The sequence below is a fragment of the Neltuma alba genome, unplaced genomic scaffold (assembly GCF_004799145.2).
Source record: "Neltuma alba isolate B1F8T4 unplaced genomic scaffold, ASM479914v2 tig00002500_pilon, whole genome shotgun sequence".
In the NCBI taxonomy this organism is placed as follows: Eukaryota; Viridiplantae; Streptophyta; class Magnoliopsida; order Fabales; family Fabaceae; genus Neltuma; species Neltuma alba.
The window spans coordinates 1,559-12,379 of record NW_021632884.1 but is presented as its reverse complement, the minus strand read 5'-3'; the positions used below and the strand labels follow the sequence as shown (position 1 = coordinate 12,379).

General features: G+C 33.9%; 1 pseudogene; it reads left to right on the top strand.

Annotated features, from left to right (window-relative positions):
* Positions 1-617: 617 nt before the first annotated feature.
* Positions 618-6,303, top strand: LOC114730149 (TMV resistance protein N-like; annotated as a pseudogene).
* The last annotated feature ends 4,518 nt before the right edge of the window (positions 6,304-10,821 follow it).

The following is a 10,821-nucleotide window of genomic DNA, read 5'->3' as shown; positions in this document are numbered from 1 at the left end:
CAAATGTCAGGGACAAATGGAGAAACCATGATTCAGTAATACGTGAAGCAACAAAGATGAGAAGAGATAACCATAATAAGAAGTTACTTCTTGTGGTTGATGATGTGAATCACATGGAGCAGCTACATGCTTTATGTGCAAGTCATAAATTTGGTCGAGGGAGCAAAATAATCATTACAACCAGAGATTTACGTCTACTTGAAGCCTTTCCAGTGGACCTTGTATATAGAATGAAACTTTTGAACCATCATGATTCTCTTGAACTTTTATGTGGAGGACCATTATCTGAACATGTAAATCCAAAAGGAAAATTCATCCAACTTTGTAGAAGAATGGTTGCTTATACTGAGGGACTGCCACTAGCTCTTTTGCATATCCGCTCTTCTTTGAATTGGCAGTCAATGGTAGAATGGAAGTCGGAATTGACGAAACTAGGGGCAGATCTCCCTCATCAGATATACGAAAAACTAAAGCTTAGCTTTGACTCTTTAGATAATATGGAAAAAGAAGTATTTCTAAGTATCGTCTTATTTTACATTGGGGAGGACATGCAGGTTGTGATGCGAAAGTTGGATGACCGTGGATGCGAGGGTGGCAGTAGGGTAAGAGCCCTAGTGGATCGAAGCCTATTAACCATTGATGACAACAACAAACTTAGAATGCATAATCTGTTGCAGCTCATGGGAAGAAAAATAATACATGAAACTTCACAAAAAGAGCTTCAAAATCGAGGTAGGTTATGGTTTTATGAGGATGCATGTGCTTCACATATTATCAAACATGCATTTAGCAGTGAATGTGATAATTAATATCAATATCCATGATATTTCTGACTTTAAATTATAGAATTGTTTATATCATAATAATATTTTAATCATATTAGTTTAAATTATCGATATTCTGTATTTTTAAAATACAACATTTAGGTCACAAGCATGAAGTGTTCTTGAGTTTTAGAGGTGAAGACACTCGAGCAACTTTTACTGCACATCTCTATTCAGCTCTATGTAACGCTGGCATTACTGTTTTCAAAGATGATGTTGAGCTTCCCAAAGGAAGTCGTATCAAAATGGAACTATTACAAGCAATTGGAAGTTCGAAAATTGCAACCATCATATTCTCTAGGGAATATGCTGGATCTAAATGGTGTTTGGAGGAATTGTCAATGATCATGGAGCACCATAAATCAAATGGTCTTGTGGTTCTACCTGTGTTTTATGACGTGGATCCATCAGAAGTTCGTAATCAAACTTCTAGTTTTGGAGAAGCATTTAAAAATCTTATACAAAGAATTTCACCACCAAAAGATCGAGTTTCCAACTGGAAGATAGCCGTTACTGAGGCTGGGGGCATTGCAGGGATCGTTGTTCTTGGTTCCAGGTAGGCTTTTATTCTTTATTTGCTTTTGATTAAGACACCTTATGGCCGGTTACATGTATCCGCATATTATTTAGGATACTTAAAAAATTAGAAGCCACATTATTTGAAAAATGACTCACTTTTGCTTGTTCCTTACCATAGGAATATGTATTGTTCTGCTCTCTACTTTTGACTCATCACTTATAACTTAATTCCTCAATTATAATTTAGTGCTAATTAGTCCTTAAACTTTTGACTTGTTTATATATGACTCAGTCTGTTATCTTCTTAATTTTTTTTTTTTATAGTTATCCTTATCCTTCATAATTCAATTTTGACTCATCCTACATGGCAAAAATAATAAATAAGACTCTTCCAACTAAGCCCCACCTATTTTTTTACATACAAAATTTAAGCAAAAGGAGGAAATAGAGTATTTAATCCAAACCCTACAGCCATCAAGCCAATTCACTTACTTTCATAGTCAAAAGGGTTAGGAGGAACTGCCCTATCTTTGTCCAAGTGGGGTGTCCTAGAGAACTCGAGTGCTCTATATTCTTGAGAGTGGTGATCATACTGGGGCACCACGGTCAACGACCTTGAAGAAGCCAGACTCCTGGGAGGCCTTCACTACGAAGGACTTGGTGTCAGGGTCAAAGAGGTCGACCATAGGGATTGCCTCTTACGGGTCGCATGCTTACAAGGTTTGAAAAGAAAGATGTTGTTGTTTGAAGGAAGAAGGCAAGACACATTAACCATGGGTTCTAATTAAGAGAGAGAAAATGGGTCGAGAAAAAGGAGGAGGAGAGATAAGAGATTAGGGTTGCCACGATTTTTGTTTAACTATTGTAGAAAAATTTCGTGGAATTGAGTTGGAAAAGTCTTAGTAATTATTCTTGACATGCTGGATGAGTCAAAATTGAATTATGGATGATAAGGATAACAATAATTAAAAAAAAAAAAAGATAAGGAACTAAGTCATAAATGAGCTAACAGTTCAATGACTGAGTTGTACCAAGTCATATTGAGGGACTGGGTTATAAGTGAGTAAAAAATTGAAGGAGTGAAAAAAATTAATTTTCCCTATATATTTTTTCTTGTTACCGTTGTTTCGAGCTAGATCTTCTCACTTTGATCTATAGTTTATTCACAATATCCCTTCTTCTCCGGATAGATATATGTTTCCAAATATGGAATTTATTTGTGATCCTGCTTGTTTATATATATGTGTGCGTGTATGTCCAATGCTCTTTTCCTATTGTGCTTTTATGATTCGCAGGGATGAGAGTAAAAAAGTGACTACTATTGTTCAAAATGCTTGTGATATATTGGATAAGAAGGACATGTTTATTGCTAACCACCCAGTAGGAGTAGATGATCGCGTGCGAGAACTGATCACAATGCTTCAAAACCATCCATATGAAGGTGTTGTCATGGTAGGGATATGGGGAATGGGGGGTATAGGCAAAACAACCATTGCCAAAGCCATCTATAATGAAATTGGTCATGCTTTTGAGAGTAGAAGCTATCTTTCAAAGATAAGAAAAGTTTGGGATCAAAAGAAGGGCCAGGTACGCTTACAGAACCAACTTCTTTCTGAAATATGTAAAACAACAAAAATGAAGATAACTAGCATCGAATCAGGAAAAATCACATTGAGGGACAGACTGTGCCATAAAAAGGCGCTAGTTGTGCTTGATGATGTCGATAAGTTGGCCCAACTGAATGCTTTAGCTGGAAGTCGTGATTGGTTTAAACCAGGAAGCATAATAATCATCACAACGAGAAATCAACGTCTACTTCTTCAGATGGACTCTCCTGTTTATAGAATGAAGAATTTGGATGAAAGAGAATCTCTTGAACTTTTTAGTTGGCATGCATTTAAACAGGAAAGTCCTAAAGAAGATTTTACCGAACTTTCAAAAGATATAGTTGCATACTGTGGGGGACTTCCATTAGCTCTTGAAGTCCTTGGCTCCTGTTTATTTGGTAGAGAAGTGGAGGAATGGAAGAGCGTACGAGAGAAACTTGAGAAAATTCCTGATAACAAGATACAGAAGAAGCTAAAAATAAGCTTTGATGGTTAAGTGATCCCTTTGAGAAAGAAATATTCCTTGATATATGTTGCTTTTTATTGGGATGGACAAAAATGAAGTGACACAGATATTAAATGGCTGTGAATTTTTTGCTGACATTGGAATCAAAAGCCTTGTGGAGCGGAGCCTAGTAACCATTGATGAGAAGAACAAGCTTGGTATGCATGATTTGCTACGGGATATGGGAAGGGAAGTAATTCGTGAACAATCTCCACATGAACTCGGGAAGAGAAGTAGATTATGGTTTCATGAGGATGCACTTGCTGTATTATTAAAACGCATGGTACGAACTTTTATATCTAACATTTAGGCTATGCTTGGATGGAGGGAAAAGTGAGAGGAAAATGATGGGAGGGAATAAAACTCCCAAAAATGATTTTAAAAAAAAGTTTATTTGTTTTGGGAGCTTTCCTCGTATTCTTTCCTCCCTAATTTCCTTCCCATCCAAACTAACTAGGGGTTACTATTCCCTAGTAATTAACATGTATTGCAAGAAGTCAAATGAGCATCTATTAATTGGTCATATAAACCACTTGGTTTCGTCTTTTATTTTATGCATTTTAAAACTCATTCTATATGTAGTCTCTTATTTTGCTTTTTGGTAAACAAAATAATTTAAATACAAACTTTGATTTCAATATATTTTTACAGGGAACAGAGGCTATTGAAGGAATGTCTTTGAAGTCGTCACTAAGTGGAAAAATGCATATTCAGACAGAATCATTTAAGATGATGAAGAGATTGAGATTACTTCATCTCGAAGATATACAATTTAGAGGAGACTATGAATACATTAGTAGGGATCTCAGATGGCTTTGCTGGCACGGCTTTCCCATAAAATCTATTCCTCACAATTTTTATCAAGAGGAATTAGTTGCTATTGACTTAAGATATAGCAGTCTCAGACAAGTGTGGAAGGAACCCCGGGTATGTAAATTAATGCTACCTCCTATCCTTTATATAAGAGCTAGCTAACTAATTGAATAGATTAATAAATTAATTAAGTTAGTTATTTATAATAAATGGGTATTGTCTTTTCTAAAATATCTTTGCTGATCATGTGTATTAGCTAGAACTATTATTTGATAAAACATTTAACATGTGCAACTACTAAAAGGATTACTTTTGAAAAAAATTAGATAAATATGATAGACAAAATTCATTAGGATATTATATTTAGGACTAAATTGAATGTGAAACTAGTTTTTATATTAAGGACTGGAGGTAGTACTTAGTTATTAGCTTCAAAGTTTATGGATGTGGAATGAAAGTGGGATTAGGGACGCATAAATATATTACTCTATTTTTCATTGATTTTATATTTTAAAGCTTTCATTGAATTATGTGTTACCTTTTTCAGATCAAGCATATGATACTATGTTTTTACCTTCAAGCGTTGATTTTCAAATGATTGAAAACAATGTTTTCACTTGAGAGTTTCAGTTTAGATGAAGGATTTTACATATAATCGTTTCTCATATTTTACTGTTTATTTTTTCAAGACGTTCATTTGAATTCCCCTTTGAAATTGTTTTCCTTGTAGCTATTGTGGAGGCTGAAAATTCTCAATCTTAGCCACTCTCCTAACTTGGTTGAAACTCCTGATTTTTCAAAACTACCAAATCTTGAAAAGCTGATACTTAAAGAGTGTCCAAGTTTGTCCAAGATACATGATTCTATTGGACTTCTTGATAAACTTCTTCTACTAGATTTGGAGGATTGTATTAGGCTTCGTAGTCTCCCGAGAAGCATTTATAAATTAAAATGCTTGAAAACTCTCATTCTTTCTGGTTGTATGATGATTGAAAAGCTAGAGGAGGACATAGAGCAAATGGAATCCTTGACAACTCTAATTGCTCCTACAATAAAACAAGTGCCATTTTCTTTAGGGAGATTAAAAAGCATCTTACATCTATCTGTTTTGGTTATGAAGGATTATCACATCATGTGATTCCTTCTATCTTCTGGTCTTGGATGCCCCCAATAAATAATCCACTATCTCTTTTTCCGACACATGCGGGCATGCCATCATCAATTTTATGGAAGATGATAAAGAGTATCCGTTGCCGTCCTTCAACAATCCCTAGTAGTGAACCCAAGCAACAAAATCTTTTAATGGATGATGGATTAGAGATTTCTAATTCCTTCTGTGCAACCAATTGTACGGACATCTCGAGACTTGAAAATTGCTTGGGACATCATTTAATTAAAATTGGAAAGAATGCTCAAGTCTTTCGTGTACTTTCAGAGAAAGTTTCACAGGTTCTCTCTTTTTCTCTAATTGAATTCTCTTTCTTCTGCAAGAAAAATTTCTGCATTCATATTATATAGTTAAATTAGAGGCTGTGGTTTTGTTATTATGCAGGGATTAAATCTTGTAAAGTATAGTGATGATTGTATTCTCCCTAGTGACAATTATCCCTACTGGCTAACATTCAAGAGTGAAGGAGCTTCTGTAAAATTTGAGGTGCCTCCAGTTATTGGTGGTGATCATTTAAAAGGGATGACTATTTGTTGTGCACATTTCCCCTCAGGTGACTTGGGTAACAAGGCATGTGAATTTTGTATAATTAGCTTAATGATAATAAATTATACAAAGACAACCACTTTGCTCTATAATGAAGACAAACTAACTTCCTTGGAAGATGAAGCAGAGAGGAAGGAAATCATATCAAATCTAGGACCTAATGACCAAGTGGAGGTGATAATAGTTGCTGGGAATGGATTCACAATGAAGAAAATAGCTATCTACTTAATATATAATGAGTCATTTGATGAACAGATTGAGCCTTCAACTTCTGGAGCTACAAATTTAACTGGCACCAGACTCAATTATGAAGAGGAGTAGGAGGTACTTCAATCTATCAGAATTAGAAAGGCAATGAAGATTTGAAATTTAGAAACTTTCTTCCCCTTTTTGCTCCAACACTTTCTATGGAGCTTTTTTCCTCTTTGCTACAACACTTTATGAAGTTAATATTCAATATATTTCATTTCAGAGTTGAAACCGGTCTATAAACTTAGGATATTTTTGTTCATTTACTTTTTTTTAACAAAAAAAACTTTGATCTTTCTCTATCATTTTAAAATTCATGATCCTTAAATATAATTAACTTCTCTATAATCTTCTTCTATCTTTCCCTTCTTTCTTTTTTGTTTGAGTGCTAATATGCTAATATATATTATACTTTTCCATTGAATCTCTTAGTAAATAAATTGTTTTTGTTGTAGAACTTCCCATCTTAAATATAAATTGGCTCTCAAAAATGCAAGTCTTCAACCTCCACTTTGTTTAATAACTCTTTCTCACAATTTTATCACATGGCTAATAAGTGTTATCTCTTTGTAGTTTACACAATTTTGAATATCCCTTTAGTTCTAAATAAGAACTAAATTACTTTTCCTCTAGGCATTTTATTTTTTGTATTGTAGAATCGCACTGCATAACTTAGTCAGCCACAACTCACCCTCTTTGCCCAAATACTTTCATATATTTGGGATGTTTCATCTTGGAACCCTCACCTGTAATTTTCTTGCTTATAGATGTTAAATCGTCTAAAATGGTTTGGAGTTGGTCAATGGTTAATACATTCGGCGTAGTTTCGTGACTGAATGCATTACTACTTTTAATTAAAGTGAAGTGATCTTTTAAATCTAAAAAGCACATGAAATTTTATCATTTTAGTTTAGGCCTCTAAAGCAAATTTTGCATGTAATATTGTTGTCACTTTAAGCCCGTTAATTGATGATTAACAGAAATGATGATGCCACTTAATGTGAAGCTGATGTGATTTTACGTGCTTACTTGGCATCGAATTGCAAGGTGCACCAAGCACCATTTCAAATTCGTTGGCTTTGCCAAGTGTCAAGATGAAAAGCTAACTGCATATCAACTTCACTTTAGGCTACATGAACTATCTTTGCTTACTATCTGCTCAATGAGTTATTGTAAGGGTGAAAAAGAAGATACTTATCGGAAGACTGATATAAGATGTTAAAACTGTGGAAGATCAAATGAGATAAGGTGTAATTTTGGAGGACTAAAATTTATGCCCACACCTTTATTTACTAGAACGTAAAGGAATCAGTTCTCTAACTTACTTTGGTTCATGATATTAAAATTCTGATCAGTTTTTTTCTTTTTCTTTTTTTTTTTCTCTATAAACATTCTTCTCAGCCCGCCTCCAAAGGGCGCACATTGGGTTATCTATCAAACACGGGGTCTCCTGAAGTATGTTGAACAAAACTGCTCAAAAGCCGTTTACACCCCTCAAATGAAGTATGTTTGTATTGCTGGAAGGTAAACTCATCCTTCGTGCTTTGCTAAATGGGTTATTTATTTGTTAGATACGTGTGATATTAGTTTCTCTGCTTAGTTCCTTAAGTGCTATATGCTTTAACAGTTGTTGATGATTTGGATGTTTTCATTGAATTTCATGCTTGCCTAAAAAGTTGTTCAACCTTGTGATCCTCGAGACAGATGTGCCGTAATGGATTTTCAAATACAGATCGATTCTGCAGTATTTGACTGTGGTAGTGAACCAGAAGTGGTTGAAACCTCACTGTGCTCTAGTTAGGGACTATACTTATGGTTTATCACCTCATATTGATGATCTAAAATCTTAAGGCTTCTATTTTGGTAACAACTTTAGGAGTTTATGGGATGAAAACTCTACCAAAAATATCAGTAAAGAGTTCTGTATCTTTGTTATGGTCAATTCAACTTCAATAGTCCAAGCCAAAAGAGTGATTGATAATTGAGTACGGCTATATGCAGATATATTGAAGGGGCTCAGTTTTTTGGCCAGTCAAATGCAAAGATCGAGTCTGTGGTTCCCACAAATGGTTCTCAGCCAGTTCCTGAAGCTGCAGTTATGAGTGCTTCAAGCAATTCTTCACCTATTACTACAACTTTTCGGACTCGCTTTGTTGGGCAAGGGTACAAGCCGGTGATTGAATTATTTTAAACCAAAATTTCATCTTGATTCTCCAATGATGATTCCAATGTAAATTGGCTTCCTCGAAGTTGCTTTTTCCTCCTTAGTCACTTTAATACTTCTCCGGTCCTTAATATAGAACCTAATTGTTGAGTTGATTTTAGTCTTAAATATAAGACTTATTTTTTATATTTATCAATTGTTTTTAAATTACCTTTATGGATACTCCCTCAACCATAATCAAATAAAAGAGGGAGAGGGGATATTAAAGAAGATAATTATGGTGTTTTAGAAAAAACATGTCATATTTCTTATAAGTGAATTAACTGATAGTACCAGGAGATAATAATCTGGCTAGAACCAGCAATTGACAAGTTAATTAGATTAATGCTACAATAATATATTCGTAAATAAAAAAGTAATAATTATGAACTTTAATTTTTGAGACCTGGATTTCTCTTATCTATGGATTGATACGTGTTAGTTATAAACTTATGCTTAATCATATACTTATTATTAGAATGTGTAATAAAATATTAATACATAAAAATTGTCGGAATCTAAAATTTTAATGTGGAGAGTAAAAATCAAAGGAGACTTAAAAATTGAGAAACACAAACGAGTGAAGCCTTTCATACAACAAACAAGGTATAAATGGATACTAGTTATTTGTCATACTATGTAGATGTTATATGCCTTTCTTTCTCTAATACTATTTTTCGTCCTTAATATAAGAACTAGTTAACTAATTTGAGTAAATTAAGAAAATTAGTTAAAATTAAATGTCAAACTAATTTAGTTAAAATTAGTTATTTATAACGTGCTAATTATGTGTATTAGTTGGAACTAATATTTGATAAAATATTTAATATGTACAATTACCACAAAAATTATCTTAAAAAAATTAATAAATATGAGAAATAATTGAATTGAGATGTTATATTTAAAATGAAATTAAATATTAAAGTAATTAAACGTGGGAGATAAAGCAGAAAACATTATGAAATTAAGGAGAATAATTTCGACAAAAATATTAGATGAGGAAAATAATAAAAAATATATTGAAATTATCATACATTTATGGGAGAATTGCAATGAGGCCCACTCAAGGGAATTAAATACAAAAAGGTCCTTTAAAATCATGAAATTATTCTGAAGTCTCAAGAGACTTTTTTGCAATAAATTTTATTTGTTTTATTACCAAATTACCCTTCTTCTTTTTTTTTTAAAAATTTGTATTGACAAATGAAAGAGAAGTGGTTGACAACTCAGGGCGCAAGGATTGACAACTATCGGCTGGGGGCGCAAGGATTGACAACTATCACGGTTGGACCAGCCGCGATAGTTGTCAATCCTTGCGCTCTGAGTTGTCAATCACTGCTCTTTCAATTGTCAATATAAACTTAAAAAAAAAGAAAGATAATTTGATAAGTAAACAAATAAAATTTAATGTAAAAATTTTTTTGAGACTTTAAAATAATTTTATGATTTTAAAAGATTTTTTTTATTTAATTTTTTGAGTGGAACTAGTTACCATTTTCCCTACATTTATTGAAAAAGTAAGGTCTGCTTCTTGTCTGAAAAGAGGAGTACATGCTTTTATGAAATTGAAGAAAAGATTGTTGTAGCCAGCCACCAACTGACAGGTACTCATAAAGTAGGCTCCATCTCGTAACTTGTTTATCAAAAGTAGGGCACACCAAAATTTGTGCCTCTTTTTCTTCTCATTGACGCGGAAAGAGCAAAGAATTTGACGCATCATTTTTAGCCCCTTGCGTCTTTAGTTGGAATTTGAAGGAAATTGCCCGGGAGGCGGAAAGAGTACATGGGTTCTTCTGCTTAAGTGCAGGCATCCAGCATCTGCTTTTATGCTATCCGTCAGTGCACAGCTAATCTTTCCCTTGGCTCCAACCATAATTTTTTTTTTTTTTGGATTGGGAGGAATTAGAGTCCCACGCCTTCTTAAGTAGCAGCAATCCCAAAGATTATGAGAAAACCAAATTGGAGGTTGGCAGGTGATTTATAAGTAATTCCATAAGAATTTTGAGTCCGTAAGCACGTTCTGACTCTTGTTAGTTTTCGGAATCCCACTCTCTCAAACTTTTTTTTTAAATATAAAACAAAAAGAAGGCCGAAATCTTCACATAAATATAAATATATACATCTATATAATATTGTTTTATAACACAAAACTCTTTCTCCTTTTAATCTAATGGTTACTCTAACGACCGTGACAGGAATAAAATCAGTAGCAGCATCGCAACCCTTGTCTCCCCATGCTGTACGATGAGTCATTTTATCACCTTCCACTCCATCAAGTAGGATTACCAGCTAGGTTGAAGGGCTACCGCTGGCTCTTGAAGTTTTTGGTCCTCTTCTGCATGATCAGCCCAAAAAAGAGAGTAAAAAATAACTAACATGACAGTAAT